Below are 17,557 nucleotides of genomic sequence, written 5' to 3'. Positions count from 1 at the left end.
CGTTCAAATTAAATGTTTAAGTGAATGCTCGCCATAATTTGATAATAATGTTCATCAAACGCCACGCTAAATAATGGTAGAATGTCTGTCCCGCGGCGGCACGTGAAAATACGACATACACAAACTGAAGATAGATCATTAAAATCATCCCAGAATTAACACTTCACTCGAAAATGATTTCATGGTTACGCGTATCCCGAGTAACTTATTACGGCATCCGAGGCTGTTTATAGCAATGATACAGACGCGACGCGACTCCCGGCACAGATGGTGCGCTAATCAGCGTCTGGAAAGAACTGGGGCCTTTTTACCTCGCGCAGCGTTCTTATATATAAAGCCGCGGTGCGGACGGCTAAGGGAACGCCTGATTAATTCCCCTGTCCTGACTAGCCACTGGGCTAGTAATGCACCACTTTACATCTACATCTACATGACTACTCTGCAATTCACATTTAAGTGCTTGGCAGAGGGTTCATCGAACCACAATCATACTATCTCTCTACTATTCCACTCCCGAACAGCGAGCGGGAAGTTATTAAGTAAATCATTGCTTCCTATGCTGATGGCCAATGAAGCTCTCCATTTAAATGTGCAATCAGCACACAGGTAAGTAATCATAATAAAAGTCTGACGTGGCTAAGTTCAATATTTTGGGCGAGAGAATTAATTTAATCCCACTAAACGCTGTAGACGAGCTCTGAACTGGCCCTTTGGAGATACGCGATCGCTATAGTTTTATAGTTATTCAGTTGAAACTTCTCACATCTTTATGATTATAGCTCATCTCCCTTCTACTTAAATTTAAACATCCTAGCTTTATTTATTCACCTACTTAATCTATCTTGCTACCTTAATTTTTAAGACAAAACCAGAAAATCATGAATTTCAACTAAAATTTTAATTTATGAGCTCCAGAATACTGTTTCTACTAAATTATTATGCAAAAGTAATCTAAATATAAATTTTTAAGTTTCTAGCTCTTTTCTGTTGCGCCAATGATTTTTACAGAAAAACGTCCAAATTTCGAAAATGGTTAAAGTTATTGAACTGATATTCAACACATGTTGATTTAGTATTACTTCTGACATGCTAGAAACGTTTCAGGTTATTTACTTGATTTTTAAAGTATTGCACAACATTTATGACGTCAGAGCTAGTTACTGCAGACTGGCTGGTACACAATGGAAAGACTGATGTGAATTTTATACGGCGTGAGTAGGATGCTTCCCTACAATGCGTAGGTAGCTATTGAATACTACCGTGTGTCTAAAGCGACCTACGCACGGCTTTTTATGCAGTACTAGAATGACAAAACTGAAATGATGAAAGTCGCTCAATGGTAACGCAGTTTACTTAGCCTTTAAACAAGTATTTGGTTGCTAGTCACTCTCACATAGTCACACATCTCTCGTTCTGTCTAGCAACGAAGAAAGATTCACCACGTAATTTATGTTCAGAAATATTTGTCCGTCTAGCTTCCATGATAAGTTATATGATTTATTTCGGTATTCAGTTATGTCGACAGTCACCTTCAAATTAACACGCGCCATCAAGCGGTGCCACTAATATATTGCTTTGTAATCCTGCTTTACTACTTTGTAGTGCTGCTACCCTGCTTTTTGTGAGATTTGTAGGAATCTGTAAGGAAGCCACCACGAAATGCTGTAATATCTGATAAGCGCAGCGTGGCAACATGTGGATCAGAATAACATATACACAAAAGGATTGCGAGCCAGGCGAGCTGTGCTTGGCGAAACATGCACTACGCAGCAGTAATAGCCGGAGCAGGCAGGACGATGTCACCACGCTAGGGTAGCCCCCATGTTCTGAGCTACGTGGCCGGGAGCTTGGTAAAAGTACAACTAATGCGCCTCACTGCCGTATAAATATGTGCGAATTTTGAGGCACATTCAGTCGGAGTTGAGCAGCACCACCAGGAAGCCAGGTCCACGCTAGATGACGAGATGACCAGGCACCGCCAGCTGCAGCAATGTGTCTCCTGCACTGAGTCTCCTTGTGGAACTTGGTGCCACAGCAGCGTTGAACTGTCGTCCACGCCTGCCATTATCAGACGCCAAAGCAGTGTGTCACATTCTGTGGCTGGCAGTCTTCACCTGCCTCCACTGTGGACGAAAATGGGGCCTGAGTGATCAGCTTGCAGCCGTTCTGCAGCGGAACGCCGTGGCGGCAGAAGTGGGACAGCGCCGCTGACGGTCAAGGCCGTGTCACGCTGCCAGCTGCTCATGAGCCCGATGCCAGCAATGCAGAGCACCTACGTATGCTCCTCCTCACCGGGTCAGAAGTGAGCCACCTGCAAGCTGACGCTGGTCAGGGTGACTGCAGTGGTACCTGTCTGCCTCACATTGCCCAACGAAATGATGTGTATTTAGAGTTGAATAAAACATTCCTCTCAGCAACCAGATTGTCCATGAGCCTGCTGACCCATCACTCCGCCACCATTTCACCTCCGGACTGCTCAGTGGTGTGACAAGTGGGATCTTTGAGCCCTAGACAATGTCATTTTGTGACGATAAACAACGTCTACAACTGCCATCTGTGAGTGAAGAAGATTGTAACGCCGGAATTGCATATCCTCCTATTTCCATCTATTGTACTATAAATTTTTTTCCTTATTTTGTTACCTGAATATATGACATTTCTGTGCCTTTATATATTGTAATTGTTATACTATTTGTATATATATTTATGCATCCATGTCGATGTATAATTGGTTTGTTTTGTAAATATTATGTGTATGTTACGCTGGGTCTTGCCTAGGGAAAACTATGCTATCGAACGAATACCTCGATAGATCGTGTGGAAAACCAAAGTGTTTAGGATCTTTGGTAGTGTTAACTCTGCCGCGTGGGGCGCGGGCAGAGCAGAGGGAGTCTGGCGGGAATAGGTCGGCGGAGCAGGTGTGTTGTGTGACGTCCCCGCGAGTTGCCGTGCTTTCTTGGTTCGGCAGCATGTAATTCCTCTCGACTTGCTATGATACTTTCTGACACGGTGTCGCGGACGGGAAGCATTAGTTGGCGCACATCAAGAGCCCGTTTCGCCTGGTGACCGTGTCGAGAAGAAGGCGCGCCAATATCCAGCTTCTGCAACAGCGACGGCCGACAATGAGTGACTGTCGCCACCTCCTCGATCGACGGCTTCAACCCTTTGTCAACCAACAAGGAAGACTGGAAGCACGTAAAGTTTTAGGACTGTATGGCAGACCTCAGCTTTTCAAACTGTTCCATTTTCGTAACTATAATTACAGCAACTTAGCATGAAAATTTGTTGCTCATTGTCACAATTGCATTACGAAGCAGAGTCCCTTCCTTTTCCGGAATGAACCCGAGTGTCGCTGAAATTCAAACGCCAGCATTAAAATAATATCTTTCCATTTCACTGATTTAATTTCAAAGTTCAGTTACGGTATTCATAGCTGGCTACCATATTTAGATTACACAAGCACAAATTAAGAGTGCGAGTTTTGTTACCGTATTTTAGCTTAGCTGTGACTGCAGCTCAGCTTGCTACGTACTAAATTTTACTATTGTTAGTTGTTCAGAATAATTTACTTCAAGTTCAAAGTTAAACCTCTTACTTCTAAATTGCGTAGATTCAAGTAGCTTTTGAAATGACTGTTGAGGTAGCCCAAGATTAACCTTATTTTATTGAATTTCTTAGTGCTTCAGAAACAAAGTTCACTATTAATTTCAGTCACTAAATTAACTTTCATATTTCCGGTTTTGTTTATTTTTTTGCTAAATTAAGTCAGAGTGTAGCGAAATTTATTACTTCTGACAAACTTTCAGTTTTCACACTACACGTGTCAACCTTCAGTTGCCACGCTTCTAGTGCTAATTATATGTGCAATAACCTTTCTTTTTCAGTTACTATAGTAATTGTCCATAGGACTGGCGACCGTAATTTTCCCCAAATCTCAAATATCTAATTACCGCTAGTTAATTGTAAACATAACGACCGCACATTTACTTTCTTTATTAACTTTACCCATTTTCAAAGTTAATTTCCACCAGTTTCATTTGCATTTTTCCTTTCATTTAGATGTAACCCTTTCCTCCCTCTTTACCGACAGATTATCTTCGGTGACGATTGCTTTTCCCAAATTTCCATTAGGTACACGTGGTTTAATTTTTCACTGTCATTAAGGCGATAAGTGAGGGGGAGGTTACAAGATGACTCGATTTCTGGATGGGTACAGCTTTGTCAACTCATGGTGGGGTGAGTGTAGTCCTGTGAGTGTCATGGGAAGTCAGTGGATTTTGTAAGAGGTTGAGTTGTGCTTCTAAGAACAGTATGTGACAGGCGAGCACAGACTGTATTTTTGAGGAGGTGTAAATATAAGTATTAGTTTTCACATGGTTGATACGGGCAATATGGGTGTCATCAGCGAGATGCGTGCCTAATCGTTCAGTAGTTTATATGCTGTTAACCATGAGTACTGATTCAGAATGTGAATCTAAGTTAAGTCATTGTTTTGGTGTGTCGTGGTAGTGGTAGTTATGAACATCCTCTCACACGAGAGTACTTAAGTTATAGTAAGAAGTGATTTGATGGTGTTATGGTTAACTGTTCTCGTAAGTTGATTTTGTTCTGTGTGGAGCAAAGAATATGGCTCGTTATTTAACCATGTAATGTAGTGAGACGCGTTGGGGTAGGTGTTTCCTTTAATCTATGTTTGCATAACTGATAAGAGGTAATTACGTCGTGTTCAGTACCACAGGGATCAGATTTTTTGATACCGGATGGAGCTACCACAGAGGATGTGATGATGATGATGATTTTTGAGTTTGTGTGGCCCTGAATGGCGTGGTTATCAGTGTACAAATTCCCAATCTTTACGCAGTTCCCTCTCGGCATTTTCCTAAATGATGATGAAATGATGAGGACAACACAAACACCCAGTCCCTGGGCGGAGAAAGTCCCCTACACAGAGGGGAATCGAAGCCGGTACCCCGTGATCTAGAGATAGAAACGCTCACCACTAGACCACTACAGAGAGTCTGTTGAGAATTTTAAGATAAGAACTAGTCAAGATGTGAGCAGACAACGCAAAGTGGTGTAAGAGATTAGAAGCACTTGATGTTGCGGAGAAGGAAATAGCTTATCGCAAATCTCCAGAGTATGGAGGGAAGTTGCAGAGAGAGCATGATGACTGGCAGATAGAAAACGGGCCGCGGGATGTGAGGAATATGTTGATAACGAGGAGAATGGAAAGGAGGGCAAGAGAGGAAGCAAAGAGAAGGGGGGAGGAGGAAGCTGAAAGTGACATGGACAAGCTTGTGGAAAGTTTACCTGCTCCTGCAGGACGTCCGACAGCCGTTAATCTAGTAAAACATGTCGATTCAGTCAAGGGTAGGCAAGAACATCATGGAGGGGTTAACGATATTTTGAGTGAGAACACTGAAGTAATTGTAGAGTCTGTCGTGATACGAATTACTGGGCAGTTATGTGATGCACTGTGTAATGACGTCGTTGAAGTGATGTAGATGTACCGACTCTGATATCCAGTGGAATTGTGGAGTCTGAGGTAGCAGGAATGAGTGTGAGCTGTATCGAAGCGATTAAGTGTGGGGAAAGTAAGTTGGGTAATTTAAGTGCAGTAGTATCTGCCCCATTGTGTGATGATGGGTGTTGTGTTGAGGCCAGAGAGCTTGGTCAACATGTACAGGGAAGTGCATATGCCAGTGTTTCTTGCGTCGTGTGGATAGGAACTGCAGATGATGAGGCTGTTTTAGATACTACAGGGAATGCAAAAGAAGTTGTTGATAGTTGTGTTGCAGATGTTTGGTTGAGTCGGTACAGGCACGTATATTGCCTCAGGAGCAAGGTGAATAGAAGAAAAGGAAGGGGAGACAAGCTCGTAAATTGGATCACGAAGTCGGCAGGGCTGAATCCGCTCAAGAGTGTGTACCAGAGATTCAGAATGCAGCGCAAGTACTGGGCCACAGCCTTGCAGGACAAGCAGCTGAAGTGCGTAGTGAGCTGTTTACAGCACATCCGAAGTCTGATGTATGCGACGAGTATGAAATGGGTCAAAGGTGCAATGCGAACCTGGAAATATACACTGTTACGGAACATCACGCCAAAGTTGACCTTCAGCAACAGAAAGACGTCGTCAGTGTGTATCCGTCGCGAGGATCAGCTGTTGTACAAGGCAATCCAGTTACGCTGCGATAAGCGACATTAAGGCGTAATTCACATTGTGTAGTGCCAGTAAGCAGAAGAAAGTTGTTTGGAGTGAGCGGGAGTATCAGGAAGCCAAACATTCAGAGGGCAATTCAGTCTGTAATAAGCATTACAGTCGGAGGAGTAAGTGCGACTACATGCCAAAGTATGGTGAATACTAGTAGTGTATGTAGTTTTATCGTGAGAATAGTTCTGCTAGTAAGTTTGCTGGGAAAGCATACGGCGAACTGTTGTCGCAAAGACTAGTTCCAAACGTTGTTCCAAAACAGAGGGTTAAAAAACCACGGATAGGCAGACGGGATGCCAGACACAAGAGCTTAACTGAACTATACCATTTATTGTTAGGAGTAAAGCCGTCCGGTGTGGCCGTGCGGTTCTAGGTGCTTCAGTCTGGAACCGCGTGACCGCTACGATTGCAGGTTCGAATCCTGCCTCGGACAAGGATGTGTGTGATGTTCTTAGATTAGTTAGGTTTAAGTAGTTCTAAGTTCTAGGGGACTGATGACCACAGATGTTAAGTCCCATAGTGCTCAGAGCCATTTGAACCATTTGTTAAAAGTAATATGTGGAGGATAATTTGTTAAGAAAGGAAAAATGTCATTTCAGTTTGTATGTGTGGAATGGAGAGTTAGAGGTTGTTTGTGCATTAGCATTGCATGAAGCCTAGCAGTGACGTAGCATATGAGATAATGAGCAGGGCAGGGGACCCTTGATAAACGTTGAGAGAGTAAGCAACACAGTGAGAGATTCTGAGGTGGTATAGCCATAATAAGTGATGAGGAATATAGTAGTATAAATATCGGAAGAAACTGAATTTGCTAAAGCATAAGAAAGAAGGGAAGCAGTTGTAAAAGTTATTGTAGCAAATGACTAGTGTTAAAAACTGCCAGCCTGGTATAATCTTGGGAGTGTGTCACTTATTTTATAAATCGACTGTGGAAGAAATCACGATGGAGAGTCGGCGCTGAGCAAGACACTAGGAACTAGGTTCTCATCATGGATGGAGGTCATGTAATATAACTACTCAATTTTACTGAAATTTGCAGGAATTTACTGCCGCGAAGTGTTGCAGTAGCAACCGCGGACTTACAAAACACTCGTTCGACCTCTACTTGAGTATTGCTCATCAGTGTGGGATCCGTACCAGATCGGGTTGACGGAGGAGATAGAGAAGATCCAAAGAAGAGCGACGCGTTTCGTCACAGGGTTATTTGGTAACCGTGATAGCGTTACGGAGATGTTTAGCAAACACAAGTGGCTGACTCTGCAAGAGAGGCGCTCTTCATCGCGGTGTAGCTTGCTCGCCAGGTTTCGAGAGGGTGTGTTTCTGGATGAGGTATCGAATATATTGCTTCCCCCTACTTATACCTCCCGACGTCATCACGAATGTAAAATTAGAGAGATTCGAGCGCGTATAGAGGCTTTCAGACAGTCGTTCTTCCCGCGAACCATACGCGACTGGAACAGGTAAGGGAGGTAATGACAGTGGCACGAAAAGTGCCCTCCGCCACACACCGTTGGGTGGCTTGCGGAGTATAAATGTAGATGTAGATGTAAGTGCAGTGTAGCGACATGTGCTTCAGAATGAAACATCCACAAAACGACTGCGAGGCAGGGCAGCCATGTTTGGTTCAACCTGCAGAGTTGACAAGACGAGGAAACGACCAATGTTGTGAGCTACACGACCGGAGGCTAGGTGATAGCGCAACAAATGTGCCTCAGAGTCGTGCAAATAAATGTGAATATTGAGGCAGATTCATTCGGAGTCCTGAAACATCACCAAGACGTCAGGTCCATGCTAGACAAAGAGACGATTGGCACCACCGGCTGCAGCCATGGCTTCGAGACGAGGTGAGGCCAGCCCTCTCCTGCAGTGAGTCTCCTTGTGGGACATGGTGCCACAGCACTGCCGACTTGCCATCAGCGCGTGCCATCGCCAGACTCGTGCAAGTGGGCAGCTGGTCATGTCCCATGCTCTTTCGTCGACAATGGGCGCGAGAGGGGATATGTCGTCAGGCGCCGCCATTCTGCAGCCGAATGCCGTCGTAGCAGAAGCAGGAAAGTGTCGGCGACGTCAAAGCTGTGGCCTACTGTCAGGCTGCCGGCCATCGCTCGGCCTGACATCAGCACTACAGGGCACCTACGCGTGCATCTGGTCACCAGTAAGGTGATGCCATCCACGCTCCTAGAGTGGGGCGTGTCTTCTTCACATTTCGGACAACATAATGTGTAATTGAACAGAACATTTCTCTCGACTGCCAGTGTGTCACTGGGCCCACCAGCCCCTTACTCCTGCACCGACTCACCTGCGGCCTCTTCAACTTACAGCTTTCGATACTTGCTCTACAAATTCGGCCGGCCGAGGTGGCCGAGCGGTTCTAGGCGCTACAGTTTGGAACCGCGCGACCGCTACGGTTGCAGGTTCGAATCCTGCCTCGGGCACGGATGTGTGTGGTGTCCTTAGGTTAGTTAGGTTTAAGTAGTTCTAAGTTCTAGTGGACTGATGACCTCTGAAGTTAAGTCCCACAGTGCTCAGAGCCATTTGAACCATTTTCTACAAATTCACAAAACTTCATCCATGCGTACATAATCACATCTTCTTTTCACGAAGCTTCACGTGATTTCAATCGAACTAATATTTTTTTTTCTCGCTCAGCGACTCATAACTCAATAAACTCCCTCTTTAGCATCTCGCAAGCGTGCGCAATCTAATCGAAGACTTGCCGATCGCTGGCAAGAAACTGCCCATCTGGAATGTTCTAGACAGTCAGTGATATAACAGTCACAGAATGTTGTTGGTTGTTAACGATTATTAGTAAGGGTATCTATAAGGGTACAGTTACAATTGGTGAAACATAGTCTATTACAGATTTTAACATGAATCTATAGAACGTTATAATACAAAACTCATGTATAAAATATGATGCTCTTCTATGTAACGAATTAAGGTGCAGTTATTACAACATTATATCTGTATTTGGAAGAAGTTGGATTCAGATAGTCGTCCATTCTTACTATGGTCTTCTGCTGTTTCACCAACTGATTCGTCATGACTGCCAGAGTAATTTTTGTAAAATGATTGTGGGACATTGCCTCCCAACCCTTGTCCAGTTGCTTCATCTCGTCGAGGAGAGGCGCTAAATTATAAGTTTCCATCTTTCTTCAACTTCGTCATTTATAAGTCGTTTCTCTTCTCTTTTCTGCTGCTGAAGGGTTTTGTTTAGTGATCTCGCTACGCACAAAATAAAATATCAAACCACGTAGTGTTCGGTATTTGAGTCATTCTCTTGAATAAGCAATTTTTTAGGCTCTTGTCATTGCTCGAATTATCAAAGGTAGAATAAAGCGTAATACCTTGGTAGGAACTTGTTGCCGAATTTATATGATACTGGTAACAGATATACGGAGCAACACTATACACTTATGTTGCAAGTTACCATAAGATGTGTGTTGGAGTATCAACTGTCGGTAAGCCTTTGTATGTGTCCTAAATGTGCCTTTCTGGAAATTCTGCGAAGGTGTGTACAGAAAGAAGCTCTACTTGAAATTTTTCTTTCATAATTTTAACAGTAAGCCTTTACAAACATATTTTCCATACAATATCTCACTGCTCTTCGTTCCCTGTATTTATGTTGCTCTCGCACTAACTAAACAAGTCTGACAAAAACAGCAATCTTTCCTGCATTTTCTCTTTCCATTCCCTTAATTCCACTGGATAAAGCTGAAAGCCTTATAAGCAATAACCAAGAATCGCTTGGACGAAAGTCTCGTAATTGCCTTAAGTTATTGATGCATGGAATATTGTGTCCATAAAGGACGGTACTGTGAGTCCTGTGACTGTTGATAAATACATGTAAAACAGTTTTTTTGCCTCAATCACTAATTTATTTGGGCTCTATGCTTTTCAATGGTTCACACTATTATCTTCAGGTGGAGATATGTTAACTCATGTAGCTCGTTTTAGTGAAGAGCACAGAAGCCTTTTCACCGCAGCAGGCCAAGAGCAACGTGAGTTATGTGGCGTATTTTGCTCATGATTTTTTTTTTAGGAAAGGCACTTTTAAAGTTAATAAAAAGAATTAGTGACTAACATAATCATTCATGCTTCCTCTTGCCAACCCAGCATGTACAAACTGGCGGCATACCGTTCAATGATGCACAGAGCTCTAAAAATCTAACAGAGTGATGAGAACTTCGAGAATCAAATAAAAAATCCTAAAACAAACAGCTGCTGGTAAAAACACACACTAACAGACAATTTACTTAAAAACCAAAAAGAAAACACAAAAAAATACATAAACGCCCTCCGATACAGAACACCATTCAAATCTGTAATAGACTTCCATAAAAAATATACAGGACATCCATTTGACAATGTAGAAAGCAACCTGAAGATACTGCGCAAACTGAACAAAGGACGCATTGTGTGTGTATGAAGTATTAGAAATCTATAATCGCATTAAGAAACTAGGGAAAGATCTACTGCACGAAAATAGGGAAACGGGCTCAATCTACTTTTTCAAAAGCCTTTACAAAGTTCTTAAAGCCTTCTCACAATTTACAATTTCAATGCTCAGCAATTAATGTAACTACTCCCATACATTTCCCAATAACTTCAACCTGCAATATATACGTACAGTCCGTTGTTATCTTTTTTGTAAAAGACATTTAATGTTGTTGTTGTGGTCTTCAGTCCTGAAACTGGTTTGATGCAGCTCTCCATGCTACTCTATCCTGTGCAAGCTTCTTCATCTCCCAGTACCTACCGCAACCTACATCCTTCTGAATCTGCTTGGTGTATTCATCTCTTGGTCTCCCTCTACGATTTTTACCCTCCACGCTGCCCTCCAATACTAAATTGGCGATCCCTTGATGCCTCAGAACATGTCCTACCAACCGATCCCTTCTTCTTGTCAAGTTGTGCCACAAACTTCTCTCCTCCCCAATCCTATTCAATACTTTCTCATTAGGTATGTGATCTACCCATCTAATCTTCAGCATTCTTCTGTAGCACCACATTTCGATAGCTTCTATTCTCTTCTTGTCCAAACTATTTATCGTCCACGTTTCACTTCCATACATGGCTACACTCCATACAAATACTTTTAGAAAAGACTTCCTGACACTTAAATCTATACTCGATGTTAACAAATTTCTCTTCAGAAACACTTTCCTTGCCATGACGCAGAAAACTGTTTCATTTGCATGGATGAATTACTGTCTCAGTCTGCCATCTACCATCCCCATTCTAACATTCTGCGTGGTTTCTGTTTGTTCTAAGTCGTGTCTCCCTACCACTTTCGCGCAACGACGCTCTGAGCGTGTTTTTAAGGGAATTGACTAGTTTGAACCTGGGACCTGTTGCTGGTAAGGAGACGCCAGACCACACATGACATGTAGAGTTCAGAAGAGTTCAGTGAGACTAGCGATGATATAACCAAATACTTAATGATTTCAGCGTCAGCTCCACTGCACCTCCTGTAAAAGAATCTTAATACTAACTAAATTTAGTGGAAGGGGTTCAAGGCTTTCCTATTTGTAGTTAGCTGGTAAAATAACGTCGAAAAAGTAGTTAAGTTTTCCATTGGAAATTTTATTCTACTCACAAAACATTGTTTATAAATTGCACTATTGATAAAAGGAAATGTTTTAATACAGGATGATAAAAACCAACTGCGTTCAACAACAATGTGAACGAATATTCCCTGAATGGGTTTCCAAGTTCTACAATGGATCGAACGGTGACCTATGCCATATCACATCTATAATCTACGTTTAAATTAAGTTTCACAAAAGAGAAAACTATCAAAATGGTCTACAATGCCCTCAGTTATCTTTAATTACTTATCTAACTTGTCGTAAATTACAGTGGCTGATGTGGCTTCTCAGTAATTATATAACAGAAAAATCATCGCGTTTCAGATTTTAACTTACGTAGCAAATGTGAATACCATGAGCTTCAATTGACGATCGACACTAGTATTACGCAAAAAGGGGATGTAACAAATGAGACTTCTGCAGTTCTGAGTGAAACCTTATGCGCTCAAAAATGCGGCATCGCGTACGTTCATTACCTTGTCGGTGTTCGTCAGGGGGCGGCGGCCGGCGCAGCTACATCCAGCTCGCCGTCTCCGAAGCTTCTCTTTTCTAACTTCTCCTTACTACCATTTACCGAAGTTGGTTTAAAAAAAAACTGTCTGGCTGTGTTTTCATCTGACCAATCAGGGTCTCAATGTTAACCTTAAGTTCCGCCTACAAAAATTCTGTCTATCCAATGAGAAACGTTATACTTTTCGTGGTGGGGCAATGTTTTTAAAGTTTGCAACGTAACAGAGACGCGAAAAAGTCTCACGCTAAAACTTGCGGCTGGTGTGGCCCTTTTTGTGTTATTGTAAGATCTATCTTTTAACATGGGCTGCGGGGTGGTCCTAGTGGTTACTTTTCGTGGTGGGGCAATGTTTTTTTTAGGTTTGCAACGTAACAGAGACGCGAAAAAGTCTCACGCTAAAACGTGCCGCTGGTGTGGCCCTTTTAGTGTTATCGTAAGATCTATACTGTTCTTCTGGAGGGCTCTAGCTTTTAACATGGGCTGGGGGGGGGGGGGGGGCGATCCTGGTGGTTAGCTGGTGACGTGGGTGTCCGTCCCTTATCGTAGGGCCTTCTAGCTTAACACGGTTCTGCTCTCGGCTTCTGTTCTCGTCTCTACCCTCGGAACTGCGTCTGTCTCATGGTGGGAAGGTATGACATGCATTTAGGCATTCTTGTGTTAGTCTGTGGTATTCCATTTGCTCACTCGTTACTCGTATTACTTTGCTTAATTTAATGTCACGATTTATTCGGAGCTATGTGACATACTACTGGATTTGCTTATCATGTCAGGGTTTTCATGGAAGGTGTTGGATTTGCCTGACACCTTACACCATAAATATACAGAGTGTCCCAGGAAGAATGGTTAGTATTCAATGGTACGACAGGAACGATCACTGGAATCAAAAATGTCTAGTAAATATGGGATCTACAATGCATATCTTAAGAGCTATGAGCACTTCTTGATCTTCGACAGTCCGAAACAAATCTCTTGTACTGCAAGCTCTTTGCTTCCTATATTTTGGGAGGAAGTAGTACGGACCGAAACAACAAAAAAGTCTGGGAAATATGAGCTCTAAAATCCATACCTTAAGAACTGTGAGCACTTGTTAAATAGAAAAGATGTGTTTCACAGTAGCGAAGACGAACAAGTGTTCATAGCTCTTGAGGTATTCCCTAAGAGCCTACGTTTACAGGACTTTTTGTTCTTGTGTTGATTCATACTACCACCTCTCAAAATATGGTAACCAAATTGCTTGCAGTAAAAGTGATTTGTTTCACAGTATCGAAGATAAGGGAGTGTTCATTGCTCTTAAGGTACGCATTTTAGAACTATTTTTACTAGACTTTTTGCTTCAAATGATGGTTCCAGTCATATTGCGAATATTGACCGTTCTTCCTCGGACTCCCTGTATTGCTGTCGGTATTTCACCTCAAAGGTACTCCTAGAACTTTGAAGATTGTGTCTGATTAGTGATGACGCTATCGAAGAGCAGCAGGTGCTTTCGTATATTTACAAGTATTATTGCTTCTGTTGAGGCCATAGGCTCAGAGTTCCTACGTAGCGAGATGGCGCAGTGGTTAGCACACTGGACTCACAATCAAATCCCCGTCGAGCCACCCAGATGTAGGATTTCTGCGATTTCCCCAAATTGCTTAAGGTGCACACCGGGGTGGTTCCTTTACAAAGGCACAGCCAACGTCCTTCGTCTTCCTTCCATAGTTTCAGCTCGAGCTCCACCTCTAATGACCTTATTGTCGACGAGAAGTTAAACTCTAATCTTCCTTTACTTTGCTCCGAACCCCCATCGGGACTGATCGTGGTAAATATTCCTATTTTTTGCAACAGTTTTGCGATGATGCAACCTCCTCATATAAATCTGTGCAGACGACATGTGAACATTTAGGCATTGTACCTTGCCTGTAATACAAAATAGGCAATATGTGTATTTGTTTTGAAGCCAATGGCCAAGCTGTTTCAACTACACGGCCATAGCCTGCGTTTACCGATCTGCGGTCTAAGATTCTCATACTTCTAGCGTTTACCAATCGCTACGGCTCAAAGGGTACCGCCATCTATTGATGTCTCGTGCGCTACCGAGCCACACATGGTTCGGTCGCCCCGGGCTCCTGTCTGCCAAACCCTCCTCGGTTGTTTTACTATCACAACAGTACTCGAGTGCACAGATGCGTGTTTTTTAGGGTTCCGTTGTTGTTGTTTTGTGGTCTTCAGTCCTGAAACTGCAGCTCTCCATGCTTCTCTATCTTGTGCAAGCTTCTTCATCTCCCAGTACCTATTGCAACCTACATCCTTCTGAATCTGCTTAGTGTATTCATCTCTTGGTCTCCCTCCACGATTTTTACCCTCCACGCTGCCCTCCAATACTAAATTGGTGATCCCTCGATGTCTCAGAACATGTCCTACCAACCGATCACTTCTTCTAGTCAAGTTGTGCCACAAGCTCCTCTTCTCCCCAATTCTATTCAATACCTCCTCATTAGTTACGTGATCTACCCATCTAATCTTCAGCATTCTTCTGTAGCACCACATTTCGAAAGCTTCTATTCTCTTTTTGTGTAAACTATTTATCGTCCACGTTTCACTTCCATACATGGCTACACTCCATACAAAAATTTTCAGAAACAACTTCCTGACACTTAAATCTACACTCGATGTTAACAAATTTCTCTTCTTCAGAAACGCTTTCCTTGCCATTGCCAGTCTACATTTTATATCCTCTCTACTTCGACCATCATCAGTTACTTTTCTCCCCAAATAGCAAAACTACTTTACTTCTTTAAGTGTCTCATTTCCTAATCTAATTCCCTCAGCATCACCCGACTTAATTCGACTTCATTCCATTATCCTCGTTTGGCTTTTGTTGATGTTCATCCTATACCCTCCTTTCAAGACACTGTCCATTCCGTTCAACTGCTCTTCCAAGTCCTTTACTGTCTCCAACAGAATTACAATGTCATCGGCGAACCTCAAAGTTTTTATTTCTTCTCCATGGATTTTAATACCTACTCCGAACTTTTCTTTTGTTTCCTTTATTGCTTGCTCAATATACAGATTGAATAATATCAGGGATAGGCTACAACCCTGTCTCACTCAATTCCAAACCACTGCTTCCCTTTCATACCCCTCGAATCGTATAACTGCCATCTGGTTTCTGTACAAATTGTAAATAGCCTTTCGCTCCCTGTATTTTACCCCTGCCACCTTCAGAATTTGAAAGAGAGTATTCCAGTCAACATTGTCAAAAGCTTTCTCTAAGTCTACAAATGCTAGAAACATAGCTTTGCCTTTTCTTAATCTTTCTTCTAAGATAAGTAGTAAGGTCAGGGTTCCGTACCTCGGTAAAAACGGAATCCTCTGTCTGTTTGCCTGTCCGGCTATAAAGACCTCGTTTTCTCACGAACGGTTAGAGATATCACGTTGAAATTTATGTGACATACTAAGGTCTGCGGCCTATTGACGGTATAAAAAAAATTTCTAAGCCAATGCAATAAAAAGGTAAGTTATTTTCCACACTCGTATACTCACTCATCAAAACCTATGGGGTACTTCCCTTTGACATAAAAATCACGAAATTTTGCAAGAAGCAAGATTTAACAGAATAAAAGTAAACGAAAAAAATCCATCCATTGTTAATTTGTAATTGTATTACATAAAAATATTTTATTGTGATTGGAAACTTACTTTTATTCGTAAACCGTCAAAAATCTGAAGAACTACTGTAGGGATTTCGATCTGATTTTGAGGAATAGAGTGATTAACGAGGAAGTTTTGTGTGTATAATGAACTGATATTTCGTGGTGACTGGCTGAGCCACGATGAAGTGAAGTCCCCTGCCGCTGTGAAAACGCTGCCTAGCGAGGAGAGGCGTAAGGCCTGACTTCCGCGCCAGGCCGGCTCATTCTCCTTGCAAACATTCCTTGACAGTCTATGCGTATGACTAATACAGTGTACGTAACTTTTCAAACTAAAGAAATACTAGTAACTGACGCAGGATTGCACTTCCAATTTTTGGGATCAGGTTACAGAATCCCACAAAACATCCACTGAAGTGTTCAACAGAACAAGTCGACGTTTGCGTAGCAACAGTAGCCCTATGACCGGGTGTAACGTTTTCCTGTCTGGACTCTTTTGTCAAATTTTACCAGTTATCGCAATAGCGAGGAGGGGAGACGAAGTCAAAGAATCTGAAATTTTTAGTTAGCAAAGTATGTTAATATAACTCCGAAATTAATAATTAAATGAAAAATTGCGATGGCGAATGCAAAATCACACAAATATTTAGCTTAAAACTCAGTTAGTTCCTTCTCGAAAGTCTTGGAATTGCCAGTATCTCTATCAGTAACAGGGAAAAATCGTCGAGATTCTCGATTCTGGTGATGGATGAACTATCTGTGCACAGTGATAAGCCAAAGCATTTCGATCACTGTTCACCGTGGTGGTATTGCGGGCACGTGTCGTATAACAAAAGTATGTAAGCGAAGCAGACACGGACAGGGGATCACCATAGTGAAGATCTGGGCTGCAAATGGCAAAATCCATTGAGATAAGCGACTTTGACAAGGAGCAGATTATTATTACGCAGATCCCGTGAAAGAGTACCTCGAAAACGGTGAAGCTGGTCAAATGTTCACGTGTTACTGTCGTGAGCATCTATGGAAAGGTGCAGGTCAGTGAAATTACCACTAGGCGCTAAATGGCTGGACGTTCACGACTGTTCACAGAACGTGGAGTTCGGAGGCTTCTCTGCTCTTTAAAGTTGTATAGATAATGTGTATCACCTGTGCGGAAAGAGGACAATGCTGGTGCACATACAAGTATCTCGGAGCTCACGGTTCATCGCAGCTGACCACCCCTACGTTTTCACATCTTGACCAAACGACATCGTCAGTTACGATCGCAGTGAGCGCGGGACCATCGGGTTTCAACCGCCGATAAATGGAAACGTATCGGCTCTTCGGGTGAATTACTTTCTTGCTGCACTAGGTCGATGGTAGTCTCCACAAACGCCGTCATGGAGGTGAACGGGGACTCTAAACGTGCAGCGCGCCACAGTGGAAGCAGTATTATGCTATGGGAGACATTCTCCTGCTTTTTCATAGGACCTGTGGCAGTAACCGAAGGCACGCTGCAAGTCGAGAACCACCTGCATCCCTTCATGCTTGATGTCGTCCCCGACGGCGATGTCATCTTTGAGCAGTATAATTGTCCGCGTCTCGGATCCAGACCTGTGCTATTGTGGTTTGA

The 17,557-nt window shown here is 42.8% G+C and overlaps 1 protein-coding gene across 1 annotated transcript in view; it reads left to right on the top strand.

The window, feature by feature from the left end:
* The window catches only part of LOC126299002 (endoplasmic reticulum protein SC65-like), a 419,949-nt gene that overhangs the window by 247,800 nt on the left and 154,592 nt on the right, over positions 1 to 17,557 (top strand). The window lies entirely within an intron of this gene.

Source organism: Schistocerca gregaria, chromosome X (assembly GCF_023897955.1).
Source record: "Schistocerca gregaria isolate iqSchGreg1 chromosome X, iqSchGreg1.2, whole genome shotgun sequence".
Classification (NCBI taxonomy): Eukaryota; Metazoa; Arthropoda; class Insecta; order Orthoptera; family Acrididae; genus Schistocerca; species Schistocerca gregaria.
This window is presented reverse-complemented; position numbering and strand designations above follow the sequence as displayed.